We start from the raw sequence: 23,259 nt of genomic DNA, 5'->3' as shown, positions 1-23,259 counted from the left end.
CTTGATTGAAAGGAGCATAATGCTTATAAAGAGATGTTAAGCAGTAAGTGAGCTCTTTCATAATTGCAGCTGGAATGTTCATGTTTTTTCTCAAATTAAGTAATATTCCAGAATGCTGAATATTGTCTTGCTGCTGAACTTACTGGAAAACCCATGTTTTTCAGTGACCTGCTTTTTCAAATTTTTTTAAATGGGAAAGATTTACAGAGAGAAGGAGAGACAGAGAAAAAGATCTCCTTTCTGCTGGTTCACTCCCCAAGTAGCTGTACTGGCCAGAGCTGATCCAATCTGAAGCCAGGAGCCAGGAGCTTCATCTAAGTCTCTCTCCCATGTGGGTGTAGGACCCCAAGACTTTGGGCAGTCCTTGACTGCTTTCCCAGGCTACAAGCAGGGAATTGGATGGAAAATGAAATAGCTGGGAAACAAACTGGCGCTCATATGGGATTCCCAGTGGATACAAGGAGAGGATTTAGCTGTTAGGTTATTGTAGCAGACTCTTCAAGGTGCTTCTTACTAGCATCCTTGACCTCCTTGTTCCTCAGGCTGTAGATGATGGGGTTCAGCATTGGGGGCACAATACAGAAGAGAACAGAGACCAAGATGTCCATGTCCAGGGAGTAGCCTTCACTGGGCCTGTCATAGTTGACGTTGGCTGTTCCAAAGAAGACCACCACCACAGTGAGGTGGGATGCACAGGTGGAGAAGGCCTTGCTCCTGCCCTGAGCGGAGGCAATCCTAAGGATGGCGGAGATGATGCAGATGTAGGACACTGCAGTGAACAGGCAGGGGCTCAAGCCGATGGTGGCACTGGCCACGTGCAGCACAGACTCATTGACAGAGGTGTCTGAGCAGGAGAGCTTCAGGAGCAAGGGGATGTCACAGAGGAAGTGGCTGATGTGGTTGGGTCCACACAGAGTGAGCATGGCTGTCAGCACTGTGTGTGTTACAGAATTGACCAGCCCACACAGCCAGGAGGCAGTCACCAAGGAAACACAGACCTTGGCACTCATGAGAACTGGATATTGAAGTGGATATTGAACTGGATATTGGGTGGCAGATGGCCACGTAACAATCATAAGCCATAGCAGCCAAAAACAGGATTTTCCTAGAACAGTGTTGTCTCCTGTTTTCTTTCCCAGTAAGGCTCTTTGTGATCTGTCATGGTGATTTTGGAGGTGGGTCACAGCTGAAACTGTAATGCTAAGCATTATGATCCTCAGATTTATTAAGTTGACAGTATGGCTGACAATATGGCTGCCTTCTCTGGGATACTTGTCTAACCTGTAGTTGCTGAGCTATTAATGCCTGTATTGCAGGCTGTTACCTCAAAGGGCTTTGTTTGTATGTTTACGGTGTGCTTGTGCCTTCCCACGGGCCATGGCTGCACTAGTTCTTATAGCTCCAGCTAACAAAAATCCAAAGACCCTTTTTACTTTGAGGAGAGGAGGCCTTAGTATCATCGAAAAGTGTGATTTCTCCTGGAGCAGTATACCTACCTCAAAATTGGACACTGTCTATACACTGGTAAGAAAGCACAGATTTAGAGAAAAATGTTGGTGAAGTCAGAAGAAATCCTTTAGGGCTACTACAGAGCTAAGGATGGCCTGAAGTGTAGAGAGAGATGTTGGTTAAGAGCTGTCCTAGATGGCTGAAATTCTGGAAAGACTGGGGTACAGCAGCTGTTCATGGACCCCACTTCTATGTAGAGGTTGCTTGCTTGTCTGGCCTGAAGGTGCTGTTTCACTGGAAGGAATGTCCTACTTTCCATCCTCCACAGTGATTTTAGCCATTTCTCTCTGCTGTGGTTTTTACTGCACATGCTTGAGCAAATTAGGGTGACAGAGAACAGTGGGAACAGAGGGTGGATTATAACATTGTTCTAACTAAGAAAATGTTCAGAAGGGAAGTGAAATTTGCAAAGAGGTCTTCTAAGGCCTGGAGACGGCTTGTTTTTGCTTGTGTGGGTCCTATTATAATAAGAAAGCATCCAGGTTCAGGGCAGGGGTGGTCGTGGTAGAGAAACAGAAGAACTGTGTTTCTAGAGTCTAAAACATGATCAAGGAATTTTTTCCCCATATTGCTCTAAAGGGTTGGATTTCCTGAGTCTAAATGGAAATCAAGATTGCATTTATGGTTCATACTTGTCTTATCCAGCTGGGACTATATACCAATAAGCCAGTCTACCCTGGTCAGTTTTTTGCGTCTAAGATGGCATATTCTGCAGTTGGTCAAGTTCTCCCATCTTGCTGTAATACAGGAGAGAGTGACAGAAAGGTTTGGTCTCCATGGAATTATATTGGGATCCCAAAAAGCAAGAGTATAGTGAGGAGTGCTATGGTGAGATTTTCTTTGCAGTAATCTATTTAGGAAATCTAAGAAGGGAAAATATTCAGACATGGGTATTTCCTGAAAGGGAGCAAGTTAAGAGTGGTTTTCTCTGGGAAAACAAATCAAGACTAGGACAAGAACAATGCGGGTTTCTGTCATGAGGCAAGCACCGAGAATGAGGGGGCAGTGGTGCTTTCTTAACTCTGTTATATTCTGTTATATAAAAGCATTAGAGTAGAAATATGCTAAATAAACAACAAGGCACAATAGAAATGTGATTGGGGAGGCCAAATAAGTGAGAGCTAAAGCAAAAACTAGATATAGATCACTTATGTAAAGGAGTTGTTACTTATCTGGAAGTCTTTTGGAATGAAATATTTAGTTTTTCCAATAGCGTAGAGATAGTGCAGTTTCTGAAGACTCCAGGGGGCGTAGCAGCTTTTCCTGTGGAGGGTCATGGGGACCAAACTTTACTCTGGAGAAGTATACCCAGCCAGGGACGACTTGAAGGTAATTGGAATAGTCAGAAGCACCTGGTATGACCCCTTCTGTTTTGGGTTCAATTAGTCAGAAAATGATTCTTATTTCTAGATATTAAACAAAAATAACTGCAGGAGCTACTTGAGGCAGCACCTGTTGAGTAAGTGTGGTCGGTAGTATCTGATTTCCATAATCAGTTTCGCCTTCTGAATCTGCTGTGAATTAATAATATACTTGAGACAGTTTTGTATCTCAGAATCAAATACTAAATCCGAGGCAAAGAAAGTCTTTACATAGTTCATCTCATCAGGACTAAGTTGTAATTTGTGCTTTGGGGGGATTTTTGTTCCAAGGAGAATTGCAGGTAATAAATATAACCACATTTCTGAGGTGTCTTGACAAAGCTTAGCTAGAGTCCTGCAAGACTTTGGTTTTTTTCCTTTCAAACTTTCCTGACAATTGAAATACCCAAGCAGATTGGAGGTGGCAAGTAATTCCCAGTGCTAGGAAAACCTATTGAGTGTTTCTTACTCTAAAGGATGGCCTGTTATTACTTTGTAAGAATGTAAGAAGTCCAATATGAGGAATCACTTCCTTGAGAAGGGTTTTTGTTACTGTTTGAGTCATTTTTGTTCAGTCAGGAAATGCTGGTTTCTATGTAGTCACTATAAAGATATCTAAAAACCAGGAAGCACTTAAACCCATATGATTGGACCGTTTGAATGAAGTCAGTTTTTCAGCCTCTCCCTGAATATGTTCCTCATCCCTAAATTTGTTGGAGTGAAGAAGGGGTTTGAAGTCCACCTCCAGAGTTATTTTTCATTACTGAGTAGACATGCCTATATGACTATATAGTATGACTATATATGATGGCATGTTTTAGGCCCTTCCCATTAAAAATCATGGTCATTAGAGAAGTCAAGACAGCCCTACCTAAATGGGATGAAACATGAGTCACTTGACAACTTTTTATAGATAGTCCTGAAGGGGGCAAAGGCAGATCAATTAGAATCTACCATCCCCCATACTCTAATTGAATTCTCTTAATTGAGATCATAATTGTACTTTTGTAGAGCAGAGCAGTTTTAGGACGGGTGTGCAGAGAAATGTTCAATACCTTAGTGAGGAGTAACTGATCTTTGTGTCCTACCTAATGAGGTATGTAAGAGTCCAAACTGACTATTTCTTGTCTGTTCTAAGCTTTCCTTACTGGTCTCTCTCTCTGCCTATCTGATCTAGTTTTGGGGGCTCTGGAGTGATCCTGGTGGTCATTGCAAGAGAGGATGGGGAGCCAAAGTTGGAACTAAGTAAGGACCAGAGAAAGTTCCTCTCCTGAGTCCAGAAGGAAGTTTATTATTCTATTCTTCTGTTTCTGAGGACCGCCTGGGGCTCCTGGCTGTTGTTCCAATGTCATTAGACCCTGTGAGGAGGGTTCTGGGCTGCTTCCATCCTGTGTGGGAGATCTGATAGGGAATGGGTGACCTCAGAATTCTCGGCCTAGGAAGGCACTCAGATTCCCTGTGATTTGTCAAGATAGATTTAACAGTTTCATGGAAATCCATCCTTTAGTTGGGAGTAGAAATGCATACTGCAATATGTCTTCACATGTCAATATGCTCGTTTCCATTATGCGGTTTCTCTAGATGAATATATGTACAAACATGTTTACCTATGAATAGGTATTGATCTTGTATATGCTTTCATTGTTTTGTTTTTTTAATTTTTTTTTTGTTGGAAAGGCAGATGCGATTTATGAAGAAATGGAGAGACAGAGATCTTCTATCTGCTGTTTCACTTCCCAAAATGGCCGCAACAGTTGGAGCTGAGCCGATCCGAAGCTAGGAACCAGGTGCTTCTCCCAGGTCTCCCACACGAGTCCCAGGGCTTTGAGCCATTTTCTACTATTTTCCAAGCCATAAGCAGGGAGCTAGATGGGAAGTGGAAAAGGCAGGTCACAACTGAGCACCTCCATGGGATCCTGTCACTTTCAAGGTGAGGATTTAGCTACTGGGTGATAGCCTTGGGCCCTGTTAAATTGTTTTAAATCAATCCTGGAGAAAAGGATATATACTCTTATTTTCTTGGTGTTTGCACTGACTATTTCAAGTTGGGAAGAGTCTATCTACATCTGGATTTTAGGTGATTTCCCTGAGTGACCCCAGCCAGATTGTCCTTTAACAGAGGATGGTAAACTACATTATAGGATGGAGGTGAGGGGCTACTAGGGACTGAAAGAGAATAAGAATTTGAGGAAGTGGAAGACTCATAATTATATATTGGAAGTCCTGACAGCAAAGCAAGTTGGAGTTGAGGTAGTTGGACCCTCGATGGTGGAAGGACACTTAGTAACAGGTCATCTATCAAATTCATCTTATGTTTTTTGGAACCTGATATCTCTAGGGCAGTGTGAACATAGTAGAGCTCACATTTTCCTTTGAGGGTTGGGTTTTTGAAGAAAGACATAAGGAATTTCTATTTTTGTTGTCCTTTATGGAAGAGACTAAATTGTAGAATTGTATTGAATTTTGGGATCCCATTTATTGGTGAGATTTCCCCACGTCTAATTTATATTGAGGCCAAGTGATGCTAGAAAGAAAGGTAAACCTTTTGTATTGGAGGCTATCTGAGTTAAAAAGTCCCTAGTTAGACAGAATACAGCCCAGAATGGAGTCTCAGGGAACAGAGGAGGAATTTCCTGGATTTTCTCAGGAAATGTCTCTATTTTGTAAAAAAGAGACAGAGGAGAGTCACTAAAGTAAGGTTCAATCTTTGAGATTCAGTAGAAGCTCTTTAAGGTAGAGAAATTGGATTATCATCTCAGGCGTATATTTAGAACAGGTAGGACTTAGAATTTATGCCCCAATAAGGCCAACAAGAATATGCAGTGTGACATTTCAAGGGGTGGTAAATCAGACAAACTCAAGAGCTTAGTGGCTAAATCCTTGCCTTGCATCCGCAAGGATCCCGTATGGATGCCAGTTCATGTCCTGTCAGCTCCATCTCCAATCCAGCTCCCTGCTTATGGCCTGGGAAAGCAGTCAAGGATGGCCCAAAGCCTGGGGATCCCTACATGCACATGGGAGACTGGTAAGAAGCTCCTTGCTTCATATCGGCTCAGCTCTGGTCTTTGCAGCCACTTGGGGAGTGAACCAGTGGACAGAAGATCCTTCTAACTGTTTATCTTTCCCTCTGTGAACCTGCCATTCCAATAAAAATAAAAATAAATCCTCCAAAATTGAATCATAAGACAATTCATAAAGAAAATAGACCTATAACATGGACTGAAATTGAACTGGCAACTAAAGCCCTCCCAAGCAAGAAAAGCCCTGGATTAGAAGGCTTCACTGCTGAGTTCTACAAAATGCTTCAAGAGGAATGTAGCCAAATTCTCCACAAGCTTTTCCAAAAAAAAAAAAAAGGGAGGCAATCCTTCCATTCTCTTTCTATGAAACCAATATCACCTTAATGCCAAAGCCAGATAGAGACACAACAGAAAAAGAGAATTACAGTCTGATACCCTTAATGAACATAGATGTAAAGATCCTCAACAAAATACTAGCCAACAGGATCCAACAGTAACATCAGGTAGATCATTCACCCAGACCACGTGGGATTCATCCCTGGCATGCAGGGATGGTTTAACATTCACAAATCAATAAAAGTGATGTATCACATCAACAAATTGAAAAATAAAAGCCACATAATCATCTCAATAGATGCAGAGAAGGCATATGATAAAATCCAACACCACTTCATGCTGAAAACCTTAAAGCAAGATAGGCATAGAAGGAACTTTCTATAGCAGAATCAAAGCAATATAAAAAAAACCAACGCCAACATTATATTAAATGGGGAAAAAATTGGAAGCATTTCCACTAAAATCTGGAACCAGACAGGGATGTCCACTCTCACCAGTACTCTTCAATGTAGTATTGGAAGTCCTTGCCAGAGCTGTTAGGCAAGAAAAGGAAATTAAAGAAATTCAAATTGGAAATAAAGAATTGAAATTACCCCTGTTTGCAAATGACATGATTCTCTACTTAGGAGAACCAAAAAATTCAGTCAAGAGACTACTAGAACTCAGAAGAGACTTTGGCAGGTTAGCAGGATACAAAATTAATGAACAGAAATCAGTGGCACTAAAGAAATTGTAAGTACAGTTCCCTTTAAAATAGTGGAGAGGAATCTTAAATACCTAGGAACTAAGCTAACTACATATGTGGAAGATCTCTATGACAAAAACTATGAAACATTAAACAAAAAAAAGAAATAGAAGAAGACATTGAAAAATGGAGAAACTTACCATGCTCCTTGATTGGCAGGATCAACATCATCAGAACATCCATATTATCAAAAGTAATATACAGATTTTATTGATGGCAGCGAAATATGGGGCAAACGGAGACTTTATGATGGACCATATCAATCAGTGGACGACCTCATCGAGCAAAACTGGCAGCGATTCATAACTAGAGAACTATTAACACCACTTGAGCAAATATCTCAGAGCATGCCCCACATCCGGGACTTGGGGTGGGCGGGAAACCGGGTGAGGATTCTCCCTCAATATTTCCCTTTACCTTGGATACATGATGGAAACAATATGGACATAATAGTATTACCCACTTCCCTATCCCCCTGAACCTTTTTTTTTTAACCGTAATTAACCATGTAACCATTGTCAACAACAATACAAATTGTTAAATAAAATTAAAAAAAAAAGTAATATACAGATTCAATGCAATCCCAACCAAAATCCAAACAACATTCTTAGAAACAGAAAAGAAGTTACAAAAGCTCATCTGACATTGCTGTTACATCTGAAATAAACTTATGTAATGTTCTGGTAAAAGAAAAAATTCATCTGAAAAAACAGGAGACCATGAATAGCCAATGTTATTGTTAGATTCACCAACCACCCATGAAAGAAAAGTATTGAAGCATGTAAAAGGGCATTTATTGTAGGGGAAGTTCATGATTGGGTCTTTCCTCCATGCTACGGAGAGGCAGAGAGAAAGAGGACAGCTGTAGGAATGAAAAGGCATGCAAGGCAACGTGCAGGAGATTTTTATACCCCTCCTAACATGGCAGCTGGAGCGGGTTCCACTCTGGTCCTTATTAGGTAAGGAATGCCATTCTGAGTTCATCATTGGTCCCTCAGGACTTTGCTGCCCTGGTGATAGGTTGGATCTCTGCTGCCCCTTCTGGATCCAGCCGGAAGTCCTAGTGACGTGTCAGGTTTGATGCAAGCTCCATCTTCCTGTAGCCATGGTAACCATCAGCTATCTTAAAGAATAAAAATTATTGGGGGGAGGGTATAGGGAGGGGTTGGGGGAATCCTAGAGCCTATGAAACTGTGTCACATAATGCAATGTAATTAATAAAAAATATATAAAAATACTACAAAAAAGAATAAAAATCAAGCTGGAGGAATCATAATTCCAGACCTTGACATACTACAGAGCAGTGGTTATCAAAACAGTCCAGTATTGGTATAGAAACAGAGAAGAAGATCAGTGGAACAGAATAGAAACACTGGAAGGGAGCCCACATGTGTATAGCCAACTAATCTTTGATGAGAAAACTGAAAACAATCCAAGGAAAAAGTCTGGTCTCTTCAATAAATACTGTTGGGACAATTGGATAGCAACCTGCAGAGGTAAGAAGCAAGACCCACACCTGTCACATTACACAAAAGTCAGTTCTAAATGGATCAAAGACCTAAATCTGTGTCCAGAAACCATCAAACTATTAAAGGAAAACATAGGACATGCCCTCCAGGATATAGAAATGGGTAAAGACTTCTTGGAAAAGACACCAAAAGCACAGACAATCAAAGCCAAAATAAACAAATGGCACTACATCAAACTAAAAAGCTACTGTACAGCAAAGAAAACAATTACCAAAGTAAAGAAACAACCAACAGCATGGGAGAAAATTGTTGTACACTATACTACTGATAGGGGACTAATATCCAGGATTTACAAAGAGCTTCAGAAACCCAGGGAGAATAAAAAAGACCAAAACAAACAAACAAACAAACAAACTTGTGAAGAAATGGGCAAAGAGTATGAGCAGAAGTTTTTCAAAAGAACAAATTCAAATGGCTAATAGACATATGAAAAGATGCTCAGGCTCCCTAGCCATCAGGGAGATAAAAATGAAAACCACATTGAAGTTCCACCTAACTGCATTTAGGTTGGCCTACATTCAGAATTCTACCAACAACACCTGCTGGCATGGATGTGGAGAGAAAGGTACCCTCCTTCACTGCTGTTGGGAGAGTAGCTAGTACAACCACTATGGAAATCAGTATGGAGAGTACTTAAAGAACTGCAAATAAACTTGCCATATGACCTGGCTACCCTATCCTAGGAATATATCCAAAGGGAATGAAAACTGCATATGAGACAGGGACTTGTAATCCTATATTTACAGCAGGACAATCTAAAATAGCAAAGACATGGAAACAACCCAGATGCCTATTCAAAGAGGAGTGGTTAAAGAAACTTTGTTATATCTACTCCATGGAATACTACTCAGCCATTAAAAAGATTGAAATTATACCATTTGCAACTAGATGGTCCCAACTAGAGACCATTATGCTCAGTGAAATAAGCCAATCCCAAAAGGTCAAGTACCATCTGTTCTCTCTGATATAAGGCAACCTTCATGCAAATCGTAAGATCAATAACCCTTTCCATGCTGTTTTTGATGCCACCCATGGGTTTTGATATTTTTGTTATTATTTTCATTTCTTAGAGTTTCTTTTCTCCGATCAAATTCTTTATGGACTTGAAGATCATACAATAGCATCATTTTACCCCCAAATTTTTGTGTTTCCTTTCTCATTTCTTCCTGGACACATTGGTTATTCAGTAGCATGTCATTTTAACTCCACGGTGCTGTAAATTTTTTGTTTTAACTTTATTCCTATTGTTGACTTTGTTTCATGTCTTCTCATTTAAGGGAATGTGTAGTGACAGCATAATAAAGACTGTTATATCCAGATGTGAAGATACTGTACTGTATGCTACTTCCAAATCAAAGACGGATTTCCAGTGAAACTGTTGGATATATCTTGTCCGTAGCATGCTGGACTGTCTGCCATTGTCTGTACCAGCAATGTCAGGACACACTTAAATAACAACATGATGGACTTGTGATTGCTTATGAAGGTATATACTATTGTAATATGGGGGGAAAACAGTTGGGGGGGAGAGAATTGGGGGAAGGGGTAGGGAAATCCCAGATACTATAGAATTGTACCATAAGATTAAAAATAAAGTAGAAGGGCAAAATAAATCTTTTGAAAAAATGAAAAAGTATAAAATAAATACCATTCTGTGTGGGATCCTTTACATTTGAATTAAGTTAGTAAGTACCATAATGACAGATACACAAATAGGATTTATTGTAATGCCATCAGTAAGACAAATGGCAGAAAAGTAAACAGATTAAGACCCCATCTCAAAGAGAGAAGGATTGAAACATGTTGATGTTGACAGATAGTGGATGCTAGATGTGGTAGTACAATAGAAGGAAAATGAAAGTAAGCATTACTGGTCAGCTTCCTATACAGTAAAGTTTCTAAATCCTGCCAGTTTCTCTGAGGCAACCATCATGTTGAAATTGGGATCACTTTAATCTGCACAAAGTAAAAGAAAATGAATCTGGCATTGTGGCTTGCATGTTAAGCTGCCACCTGAAACATCAGCATATTATTTGAACACCCATTCAAATCCCAGCTGGTCCACTTCCGTTGAGGTTCCTCGCTAAGGTGCCTGGGAAAATCGTCCAGATAGTTGGACTCCTGTGACTACATGGGAGACCCACAAGAAGCTCCTGGATCTTCGCTTTAGCCTGGCTCAGCCTTGATTATTGACAACATCTGGGAAATGAATCAACAGATGGAAGAACTCTCCCTTTCTCTCTCTCTCTCTCTCTCTCTCTCTCTCTCTCTCTCTCTCTCTCTCTCTCTCTCATCTCTCTAATTCTTCTCTTCAAATAAATAAATAAATAAACCTTTAGGCAATACAAGCAACAGCAATCACCCCCTCTGCAAATACAAGTTTCTCATCACTCTAAAAATGTGTAAGCCATGGTACTTTGAAGAAGGTAGGAAGGAAGCAGATTAAGGTGCACAGCAGAGAGCTCGTCTGAAACAGGAGGCTGGAGACTCACCTACTGATCCTTTGCTCCTGGCTGGCCTGCCAAGAAAGCTGTTACTGGAAAATATGTCCATGTTCTTAACACTAGGCAAAATGGAATTCTAGGATACATCAGGGCTGAATTGAGCAAGCAAGCAAGCAGACTTTATTGTAAGTGAAAGTTTTCTCTTAAGATTCAGAGGGTCTCTCCGGTGGGAGAAAGTATCTGTCCAGAGGAATTTTCTTTTATCTGTCTATTGTACTGATGGGGCATGAATATTTATAAAATAAGGGGAGTTCTGAGAATAAGGCAAGGTTTTCTGGAATAAGGTTTCTTTCTCAGTAGAGTCAGTCCTTTTGGATCTGTCATAGTGGTTACAAAGGCAGATTGTAACTGAAACCACAATGCTAATGACAAAATGAATCTAGGGTTAATTAAGGTAATGAGGTGTGTGACAATATGGCTGCCTTTTCTGGAACATTTGCCACAACTATAGTTTCTGAATCATAAATGAAGTGAAAAAAATCCTTGAATTTTCTGGGACATCTGGGCCAAACTCATGCCTAGCAGTCTGTTAATCCCAACAGTGTTACTTGTGTCAACATGTTCCATTACATGGCAGGAAGGAATCTGAGATGTGATCAAGGTTATTCATCATATCACCTTAAAGTACAAATTGTCCTGGATTATTTTAGTATGACTAATGCAGTCACCAGAGTCCTAAAGAGACTGAGGATCAAGTCAGAAATAAAATTACGAATAAGATTTCCCAGCTGTTTGCTGGTTGGGAGATGAAGGAGACACAAGTTAAGGGAAAGGTAACCTTGATCTGACCATCACAAAAACAAATTTGCCAGCAACTAACATGAACTTGGAAGTGTAATATTCCCCATAAGATATGCTTTCAGCAGAAGACTCAGTTGAGTCCTGCTGCACCTGGATTTCTGACTCTAGAGTTAGATAAAACAAAGAAGGAGGTGGGAGGGCACAGTAGGAAGTATCACTTTGCTCCTAAATCTGTATTGTGAAATACATGAAATGTGTTCACTTTACAAAAACAAAAGAAAAAAAAAGAATGTTCACACCCTAATTCTAGTAGAATGTGCTGTATCAATGGAAAAGGAAGTTACTAAGCTTCCCATTTGATATGGGAAGCTGTTGATTATTTGGGACTAATTGTTATGGACTACCAATGGAGAATCAGAAGTTCTTGTTGCTGTTATTAATATCAAGACAATAGATTTTGTGTAGTTCATAGATACAATTCTAAGAACATAGTGATACCTGTACCCTCTTAAATCTGTGACCATCCCTCTCTGTCTTTGCTTTTTACTTCATTCCGCCTGAGGTCAGCTACCTCCCAGATCAAGAAAATACAAAAGAAAAGGTCAAATTTGTATTATTTGGTTTTTTACTCATTAGCTCGAGTAAAATGTTGAGAGAAAGACAAAAATTTGGAGCTGTTGGGCAGTGTGATGTTTCTGGATTATTTTAAGATTTTAATTAGTCTCTTCCCATTCTGCTTTGCCATAAACAACAAATGTGTGATAGGCTGCAACATAGCAATCATAAGTTCTAGGAATCATGAGAGCTCATTAACTTGCATATGAAATTGTTTTCTCAGTAAACTGTTCTGAAATGAGGTTTTGTGTGTGTTAGTTTCTCTATCATATGTGGAAACTTTGAAACTGTCCTAACTCTTTAGTGGAAGTCAGTGGTCAACTCTCCTATCCAGCACACCACCCATTTATATGAGCAGAGTTACACTGGATCACAGCCACACTGATTAATTTGTGTGTTGTCTATGTCCCCACCTTGCATTGGCGATGCTGGGGTGGTTGGCAGGTGGACTGCTTAGATCACAAAGTCTTAACTATTTGTTTTCTACTCCTTGTTAACCTTAAACTGGGGCACTTTACTTAGCCGCAATACTAAGTTTGTTCATGCTTAACATAGGAAAATGTTTGAATGATAGAGTTTTTGAGGAGATAAAATTAATCAATGAATATTAGAGTGTTTAACAAACTAAAGCACACTAAGTAATTCCATTAGGCCGTTGATCCTACTTCCTGTTCCCCTTTTACATATTATTTCCATTTCATATTTCTGCAGCTTGACCCAAATCCTTACTTTTTATCCCCAACATCTGTATCAGCTCTACCTGTAAGCAACAGGTATAAAATTAAATACACATATTTCTGTCCCATAAACAAGTATGTATGATCCATTGACTTATGAAATATTAATGATAGTGATAACAATAGTTTTGAACCTACTAAGTTCCACATATAGTATTAACCAGATGCTTTACATAAATTTACTCCTTTTAATTATCATATTATCTTTAAGAAGTATCATTATGCCCATTTTGATATGAAGCTTAGATAGAAAGATAGATATAAAGATTTGATCAACACCCAGAATCATGTGATTAATAAATAATTGGCAGGAGCTGGCACTGTGGAACAGCAGGTAAGCTGTAGCCTACAATGCCAGCATCCTAGCTGAGCATCAGCGCAAGTTCTAACTGGTCCACTTTCAATTCCTCTCTCTGCCTATGTGCCTGGAAAAGCAGTGGAAAATGGCTCAAGTATGTGGACTCCATCAGCTATGTGGAATACCCAGATGAAGTTCCAGGCACCTGGCTTTGACCAAGTTAATCCTTCAGATTATGAGACTGACGCGCTGCTACTACGCTAAGGAGGCAGATTGACCAAGTTAATCCTAACTATTGGAGCCATTTGGGAAGTGAAGCAACACAGAGAAATATCTTTCTCTGCCTTTCCCTCTCTCTGTGTAACTGTGCTTCAAATAAAACAAATCTTTATATAAGTAAATTAATGACACGTAGAGATTTGGAGATCCAGAATAATGTTCAGCTCTGTTATCTAGTCAAAGCAGCTTCCTTTACCTGAATGTTACCTATCTCATCTGTAAAGTAAAGCTAGACTAGAAGATTGATAATATCCCTAGACCTCAGATAGTCTGTGATATTTGGTCTTTGCCTATTTCTCAGTCCCCAAGATGAGACCACTAACAAAGCAAGGATGAGAAAGACCAAGTTCTCAGGGAGAGAACATTTGTTCATCTGTCTTCATGCATAATGGCCAAGGGATGGGTAGGGATTTGGGATTTTAGTTTGCATATTATTGTGGTAGACCAAATAATGTACTCTTCCCTCCAAGGGAGAGGCCCATTTCCTAATACCTAGACCCTTAGAATATGTTATGTTACATGCAAAAGAGATTTGCAAATATATTTAAGACTATAAATCTTAATATAGAGAGGTAGCCTGAACTTCCTGGGTCAGCCAAATCTAATCTATTGAGCCGTTAAAAGCAGGACTTCTTAGCTTGCACGAGAATAGATAAGACAGAAAAAACAGACACATATTCAGAGCATCAGGCTATTTAGCTGTCTTTGTAGAGGGGAAGAAGCAAAGGAATACAGGCAATCTCTGAAAGATGAGAATGAGTCCTGGCTGACAGCAAAACGTAAATGAGATCTGTGTCCCTTAACAAACAGAGCTGATGCCCTCGAACAACATGAATGAGCTCTCATGTAGAACCTTCAGAAAGTACAACCCAGATTACACTATGATTTGATGCTGATCTATTGAGACGCTAAGTTAGCAAACCAGCCAAGCCAAGCTGTACCTGAATATATGACCTACAAAATCATGAGATAATAAATTTCTCTTGTTTTAAACTTCTACATTTCTTTTTCTTTTTTTAATCTTAGTAAGTTTATTCCAGTGGGGCAGGAACGGGGGCGGGGGGGAAGGGAGGTGGAGAATAGCAGGGAAGAGGGGAAGGGGAAGGGAAGCCAGAAGCTGGAAGAAGAGAGAGAAGAGAGAGCCGCACCTGGGGGCCTTTTTGTCTGCAAGGTGTTGGGGGCGGGAATTGGGAGGGATTGAGGGTAGGCCCCAGGGGATTGGTGCCTGCAGGTGAATGCCTAGGGATGATTGGTGAGTGGGCAGGGTTGGGGAAGGGGCTGGAAGGTTGGAGGTGGGATTCTCAGGTGAAATGCTGGGTTACATCTGATTGGTGATTGGCTAGGCCAGCACGAATTTCGTGAGCTGTGAGGAAGAAGAAATGGCGCCAGGCCCAAGGTGGGATGTTCGAATAATTCCTTACATTCCTCCCTTTTGTTATATATAAAGGAAGAGGGGTAAACTTGTACATTTCTGGTAAATCATAGCTTCTCAATTGGGATATTCAGTACAAATTTAGCCTTTGCTATAGTCACAGACATGAGATTGAAATCTAACTGCATTCCCTACTGTTTGTATTTCTGAACATATCTTGATAGAGATTTGGTGCTTAAATGATCTCTTCGTTTAAGTTCAGATAGCTCTTATTTTGTTATCAGACCTCTTGGATATTTGTCCACGTGATCACCTGTGCATGTCAAGACTCAGGTTTTTGGACTTTGCCTTCCAAAAAAAGGATTAACCAGATTTGTCCTCATGCTATACTAAATAAAAGACTTTAAAAGTGAGGAAAAGATACTTTCAGATATTAAACAATGGGTGGGAATACCGAGAAAAGGAAAACAAGTGAAACAAGCCCTATGAGTGCCCCAGATCACTGCATGGGAGGGTTTCCAGGCCAGAGCACAAACAGAGCTCAGTGGTCTCCCTTCACTGAACAGTCAGCATCTAGTGTTTGGGGAGACCAAGTCAGCCAGGACAGGGTCCTGGAGAGGAGAAAAACTCACATAAAGAGAAAACATCAGAGATCTGTGGAAGAGATCCACGTGAGGGCTCTGGAAACCATCATTGAGGGGATCATGTGAAACCATTTCTGGAGCTCACACAGAAGGGGAGCAATTTGAGTTCTCACGGTTTAGAACACAAAGAACTCATAACACACACAAAGCAGGCTTATCAGATTGGTGTGGCCTTAGTAGAGAGGTTAAATGAACACTCGGCAAAACACGACTCTGGACTTTGCTAATAAAGCTCTTTGAAGGCCAAAATATTTCTGAGTAGCTTCAAGAGTAGTGTTCAAGAACAAAGATTAAGAATACTAAAGAATACTTAATAATACTGAAAAATGAATCAGTTATCAATTGTAAAAGTCATGATGTCTGACACTGATTAAAAACTATCAGATGTAAGTGGGGAAATGCAACCTTTACTGAAAAGAAAAATCAGTAATTAAAAGCAGATTTTAAATTTTATACAAGGACGTCGAAACAGCTATTATAAATACATTTTTTATGGACAGTTAGGGGGTTATGACATTGTGATGAAGCAGGTACAGCTGTCCTCTTTGGTGCTGGTGTCCTATTTGGGCAGTAGTTTGTATTTCTGCTACTCCACTTCAATGGCTTGAGAAAATCAGTAGAGGTTGCCCCAAGCGTTTGCGCCTGTGCCATTCATGTGGGAGACTCAGAAGAAGCTCCTGGCTCCTAGCTTTGGCCCGAACCAGCCTTGGCTGTTACAGGCATTTATGGGGTGAACCTCTCTCTATATCTCTCTCTACCTCTATAACTCTGACTTTAGAATAAATCAAGTTTTTTTTTTAACTAGAGGATGTCATGTATATGATAAAAAGACATGGAAGAAACAAAAATTGAATTTCCACAGTGAAAAGCATAATGTCTGAAATGAAATAGTGAATCATATTTATGGCAGGCTAACTCATTATTTGAAAGAGAGATGGAAACAGAGAGACAAATGGAGATCTCCTGTTTTCATGGCTGAAAACACAATAAGAAATGGAATATTTTGTATTGTACCACATTTTCTTTATCCACTCATCAGTGGAGGACACTTACATTGTTCCTGTCCCTTGACTGTTGTGAGTAGTGCTGCAGTAAACACAGGAGCACAGATGTCTCTCTGATGAAATATTTCATTTCCCTCGAGTGTAACCAAAGGTAGGATCGCTGGATCACAGGGAAGTTTCACTCTATCTTTTGTGAACTTCTGCAATGCTTTCCACTGCTGTATTGATTTCCATTTCCACCAACCATGTGCAAGAATTTCCTTTTCTCTGCATTTTCACAATATTTGTTATCTTCTGTCTTTTTGATAACAACCATTCTAGCCATCCTAGAGTGGGACACTAACTCACTGTGGTTTTGATTGGTATTGCGCTGATGGGCAGTGATGTGGAGAATCTCTTCATATACCAGCTGGCCATTTGCAGGTCTTCCTTTGGGAAACGTCTGTGTTTACATTTGTCTACTTGTTGCTATTAAGTTCTTTGCATTGATTACATATGCTAGTTATTAACTCTTTGTCTCCCATTCTGTGGACATTCTTCCATGTTGACTGCTTCCTTTGCTGTCTTGAAACTTTTCAGTTTGATGAGATCCCTTTCGTCTTTTGTTTCCTACACTTTTTGAGGTTTGATCCCCCGAATCCCTACTCATTCCAATGACTTGAAACATTTTCCCTGTGTTTCCCTTCGACGAGTTTCAGTACATCAGGTCTTACATTGAAGTCTGCAATTCATTCTAAGTTGCAAATCAAGTAAAGTTATGGAAACTAAAGGCTTAGAGTACATTGAAGAGTATTCATTCAAGGAAAAAAAAATCAAACTTCATAGGAGTGGGGTCTGAGGTATTTGAACTTGGAGCTATTCTCTTTCACATCCCAGCAGCATGGTACCAGCTGTGAGGGGCTGGCAGCTGCCAGAGGGAATCAGTCTGGAACTTTCTGAGACGTCTCCTTCTCCAAGCACTGTCAGTATTTTGACAATATTTTCTGGACTTGAAGATGACTATCTTCTCTCTGTTTTTCTGTTGTCTTCCCTGTGGGCATCCTTGGGTCCACATCTCCTTTTCTTAAATGAATACCAGTCATATTGGATTAGAGTCACTGTGGTGACTTTGAGACTGTTTCCAAATACAGTCGCAGTCTGAGACTTAAAGGGGTAGCATGTCCACATACGATTTTTGGGGGAAGTGATGGGGGAATTCACTTTATTCAATAACCAAGAACCTGATTGAACATATGAAAGGAAGGTTTGGAGAATAAAAGCTATGACCACAAGCTCTGACAGATTCCTGGGCTGCACATGCTACACAGGACCAGAAAACAACCCAGAGACTCCCCATTCATTCATATTTGGTAGCCTTCCGGCTTGTATATTTATGGCGTGAAAGCTAAGATAGACTTGTAAGCTACCTTAGATCTGAAGATGTGCCGTCACACAAATCACGTTGGCAGAAGGCAGATGACTTACTGTGCCAAGGCATTAAGGCAATCTTTTTAAAAAAAATCATTGGTCACTAAGTGATACTGAACAAGAACCAGTTCCTGTGAAGAGAGTGTTAAAACTGAAGGCAAGCTTTTATTAAAAACTAATGAGAGGGGTCCAGCGTGGTAGCCTACCGGCTAAAGTCCTTGCCTTGCATGCACCGGGATCCCATATGGTCACCAGTTCTAATCCCGGTGGCCCTGCTTCCCATCCAGCTCCCTGCTTGTGGCCTGGGAAAGCAGTTGAGGATGGCCTAAAGCCTTGGGACCCTGCATCTGCATGGGAGACCTGGAAGAGCTTCTGGCTTGGGATTGGCTCAGCTCCAGCCATTGCAGTCACTTGGGGAGTGAACCATCGGACGGAAGATCTCTCCTCTCTATATATCTGCCTTTCCAATAATAAATAAATAAACCTTTTAAAAAAGTAATGAGAGAATTTAGTGGCTACACATTTCAGTAAATGAATATATATACATATTTTGTACAGTAGCTTTATGAGACAAACAGCAAATGTAGGGATTTTTTTAAGCTAGCTTGATCCAGTGATTCTACAACACATACATATTTCAGAACATTACATTATTACATTGTACTAGCAAAGATATGCAGTTTTATTTGTCAAACTGAAAAAAAAAACTTGGGAGGGATGCAAAGGGAGTATACAATTCTAAAGTCGATATGTTATTTCCTCATTTTAAATGTCAAGTTTTCAACAGCAAACAAGAGGCATGCAAAGAAATAGGAAAGTACAACCCACATACATGAGACAAAAAAAAAAAAATGCAGATGATAGAAAAAGAGCTTCAATAGGGAACAGATATCTATCTCATCCATCTAGACAAAAACTTGAAATGAGCCATTACAGATAGAATTAAAGACCTAAAGGAGGGGCAGCCATTTGCACAGCAGCTAAGACTCCACAAGGGCTGTCCACATCCCATGCGTCGGAGTGCCTGGTCTTGGATCCCAGCTCCACTTCTTCCCCCAGGAAACCTATTTTGTTAGCAACTCCTCTTCCTCATGATGGACTGAGGTTGTTTCTTCCATCACACTCTTGTCAATATTATAGTTTTTAATTTTTTAGTTTATTAAAAGGGAATATACTTCATGTATCTCATATATAGTCTTAGCAGCATACTGCTACTTCCTTCCCGTCCTCCCTCTTTCACTGCCACCTCACTTTTTAAATTTTTACTTGAATTTTTAAAATAACATACTTTCAATTTTCTTTGTAGTCACAAGCTTAACTTTCTGTTAAATATAGCATTAAACATGTAGTAACCCATAGTTTCTCAAGAGTGTAAACAAGTGCTATAAATAATAATCAAATGTAGAATGTCAGTATCTTACATATATATTCATTTTTTTTAAAAAAGTTTTGCTTGGAAAATTAGAATTACAGAGAGGCAATGAGACAGAAAGAGAAAGAGAAAAACGTTCCATTCATTGGTTTATTCCCCCGATGGTCAGAGCTGGGACAGTCTGAAGCTGGGAGCGTCTGAAGCTGGGAGCTAAGAGCTTCTTCCAAGTACCTGTACATGTACCTGGGATCGAAGAGCTTCTTCCTTCCTGTACAATGCTGGTACAGGAGATCAAGGATTTGGATCATCCTCTACTGCTTCCCTGGGCCTAGCAGGGAACTGTATTGGGAAGGAAAGCAGCTGGGGCATGAACTGGTGCCCATATGGGACTCCAGCACCAGCAAGTGAAGGATTAGCCTGTTATATCACTGTGCCTAGTTCCTATGTTACATTTTCTAAATACTCTACATAGTAATTACCAGAAGTCAAGGACAACATATTTGTCTTCTTGGAACTAGATAATTTAATTAAACACAATGGTCTCCAGTGTCATACATTTTGCTGCCAAAAGACAGGATTCTTTTTTATGGCTGAGTACTGTCCCATCATGTGTATATGCCACATTGGAACATTTTTCTCTTGAGCCCCTGCATCCATGTGGGAGATCCAGAAAAACTCCTCATTTTCAGCTTCAGATCAGGTCAACTCTGACTGTTGAGGCCATCTGGGGAGTGAGCCAGTGAGTGGAAGACCACTCTCTCTGTTTCTTCTTCTCTCTGTAATTCTGACTTTCAAATAAAAAGAAGCTAAATCTTTAAGGAAAAGTTTTAGCAGATAAAAGAATAGATCAGGAAATTTGTAGATAGTAGTGTTTACACAGCCAGAAAAACAAAAGAAATAACAGATGAGAAAAAAATAGAAGCTCAGGGACCTGCGGAACATTTCCATCATGTAAGTATTAGCATAATGAATGATATAGAAGGAAATGCTACAGAAAAAGATACTTTACAAACTGAAGGAAGTACTATTTTAAACTTCTGAACTTGGTGAAAAATATTATTGGACACTGTAACAGGCTAAATAATAATCCTACAAAATGTCCATATCCTAACCACTAAAATCTGTGTTTGTGTGAATTTACACAGCAAAAGTTACTTTGAAGATATAATAACTAAGTTATGAGAAAGTAGTCTTGGCCTGTTTATGTGAGCTCAGTCTGAACTTCAAGCCTTTATAAGGTGGAGAAAGGAGTATCAGAGGGATGTGGTATGAAAAGACTTGAGGAGCAGTGGAAGTATTTGAAGCTGTCAGAAGGGACCATACACCAGGGCATATCATCAAGTCTGTTAAATCTTGAAGAGGCTTAAGGAGTGATTTGCCCCAGAGTCTTAGTAGGAACATAGCCCTGCCAACACCTTGATGTTAGGCCCGTGATTATGTTTAGGACTTCTGATGTCCTGAGCCGTTATGTCTGTGGCAACTGGCTATGGTAACAATAGGAAACTATCACATGCACCTCCAAGAAGTGCAAGAAGCTCCAAATGCAATAGGTTGTAAAATGTCAGCTACTATCATCGTCAAAGTGTCAAAAGAAAAATATATTTTGTAAAAGTCCTAAAAGCAGCAAGAAAACGAATCATCCCATCCAAGGGATCATAAAGAAGATTCAGAGCTAAATTGTTATCAGAAACAATGGAGGCCAAAGGGCAGTGAGATCCTATGTGTTCGTCGGAAGGAATTTCATCATCTTCAAAGTGAAGAGGAGAGAGACTTTTTCACAGGAAGATGGAATATAAGCATTTTTCCTATGCTTTTTAAATAACTTTTTAAAATGCTAGACATCCTATTTGAGCAAATATGGAAAACTCTAAGAGGTAGAGAGAAGTTAATCCCACCATGGACCTTGGGATCCTGGGATTCAAGGAAAGATACAGGATGCCTTCCCTGGACTTTAATATTGTCATCTATCTATCTATCTACTTTCTATCATCTTGTCTATGTAACTATGATTGTACATATATCTGAGCCTGGGTACAGGTCGTCTTGAAATACCAGTGGGTACAGATGAAAGGAGAAACTTCTCCTTTTCTCTCTCACCAAAGGAGCTCAAAAAGGGCAGCACTGCATGACAGAATTTTGTAGATGGTGATTCTCCACAAAAGCCAGGTAGCCCTGATAAAAGCTGCAGTTCATCCAGGTGGGGAGAAGCACCTGCTGAGCCTCAAGCTCGGTCCCTGCAGTGTCAGCAGAGACCATAGGAGTCGGAGATCCAAAACGTGCCTTTCCTTGTTGGGAAAATGGCCAAGAAGGCAGTCAGGGCTTTGACTATTACCCAGCAGTGACCAGGCTATGCATCAGAGTGTTAGTGAAGTGTGAAAAAAAGTTGTGCCTGCCTGACCCAGCCTGGATGGCATCAATGAACACCTAGTGTGAAGTCAGATTTCCCACTCCTGAAAGTGAGAAAAACTGAGTCATCACGTACAAGGGATTATAAAGACGACCCGAAAGCTGTTTCCTTCCCCACTACCCAAGTGTCTTTGGAGTGGCAACCAGGACTTCCACGTCTACCTGTTACCAGCACCCTAGCCTCATTCCTCTCCGGGCTGATAGAGATGAAAGCAAGTAAAAACAGAAAGTTTAAATACTCAGATGCTCAGATTCAAATTTAAACATTACTCAACACTCCAAATCCCAAGAAAATCTCAGTTTTAATGAGACAAGGCAAATCAATAAATACACACACCCAGATGACACATATGTAGCAATTATCTAACAAGGATTTTAAAGTAGCCACAATAGAGTTACTGCAGCCAGCAATTATAAAGCTCAAAGTGAGTGGGAAAGAAATAGAGCACCTCAGTGAAAGGAGAGAAGACAGAAAGAAACACCAAATGGAAAATTTTGAACTGAAAAATTCAATAATGAAAACTTTTAAAAATCAATGGGTGAGTTGAAAAGGTTACTGGAGGAGACAGGAAAGAAGCAGAGGATGTAGACACAGGAATATTGAAATTAATCAGTCTGAACAGAGTGAAAATCAAGCAAATGAACAGAATTTCAGGGACCTGTGGAAGGATACTGTAGTCTCACGGGAGCAAATAATCAAATATTCAAAATATTCAAATAAATAATAGAATTCAAAGAAATTAAAATTTCTCAATTTGGCAAAAGACATACACTCACAGATCAAGGTAAGTGAAGTTAAACTAGAATAGAAGTCCATGCCAAGAGAAAGAATAGGGTAAACTACTGGAAAATAAAGGCAAGTAAAAAAATCTTGAAAATAGTGACAGAAAATGACAACTGTAGGACAAAAATGTCTCTATGGCAAAAAAGGAAATGGTAAGGAAAGCCATGTTGCAGAAATTATCTCAAACGTATACAAATGAGGACTTACAGCTAGAATACAAAAGATTTACAGTTAGATTATAACAGCCAGTCTACTTTAATCTTATTTTTAATATTATTTATATAGTTTAGAGGGATGCATGCCCATGTGGGCCTCCAATTAGGGTGGGAAGGGCCGAAGTATGGAGGAAAGTGGGCGGGACAAATACTTCAGTTGTTTTGTTTTTTTTTTTTTTCTTTTTCTCTAGGTCCGCTGTGGGTAGAGGAGGGGTCCACTCATCGCTGTCAAACCACCTCAGCGTGCCAGGGTTGGGGGACAGTCATTTGCTGATGCCTTGAAGACCCCAATATGGGGAAGAATGTTCTGAGGATGTTATTTTAGTGGTTTTGGTAATTCTGAGGTGTTGTTGGAAGAATTAATTTCTTTAATAAGCAAAC

At 40.0% G+C, this 23,259-nt stretch overlaps 1 pseudogene; it reads right to left on the bottom strand.

Annotated features, from left to right (window-relative positions):
• Positions 1-476: 476 nt before the first annotated feature.
• LOC101519112 (olfactory receptor 5V1-like) overlaps positions 477-23,259 on the bottom strand; it is a 92,352-nt pseudogene continuing 69,569 nt past the window's right edge.

This window comes from Ochotona princeps, chromosome 2 (genome assembly GCF_030435755.1).
Source record: "Ochotona princeps isolate mOchPri1 chromosome 2, mOchPri1.hap1, whole genome shotgun sequence".
Classification (NCBI taxonomy): domain Eukaryota; kingdom Metazoa; phylum Chordata; class Mammalia; order Lagomorpha; family Ochotonidae; genus Ochotona; species Ochotona princeps.
The sequence above is the reverse complement of the archived record's forward strand: the minus strand, read 5'-3'. Positions and strand labels throughout refer to the sequence as shown.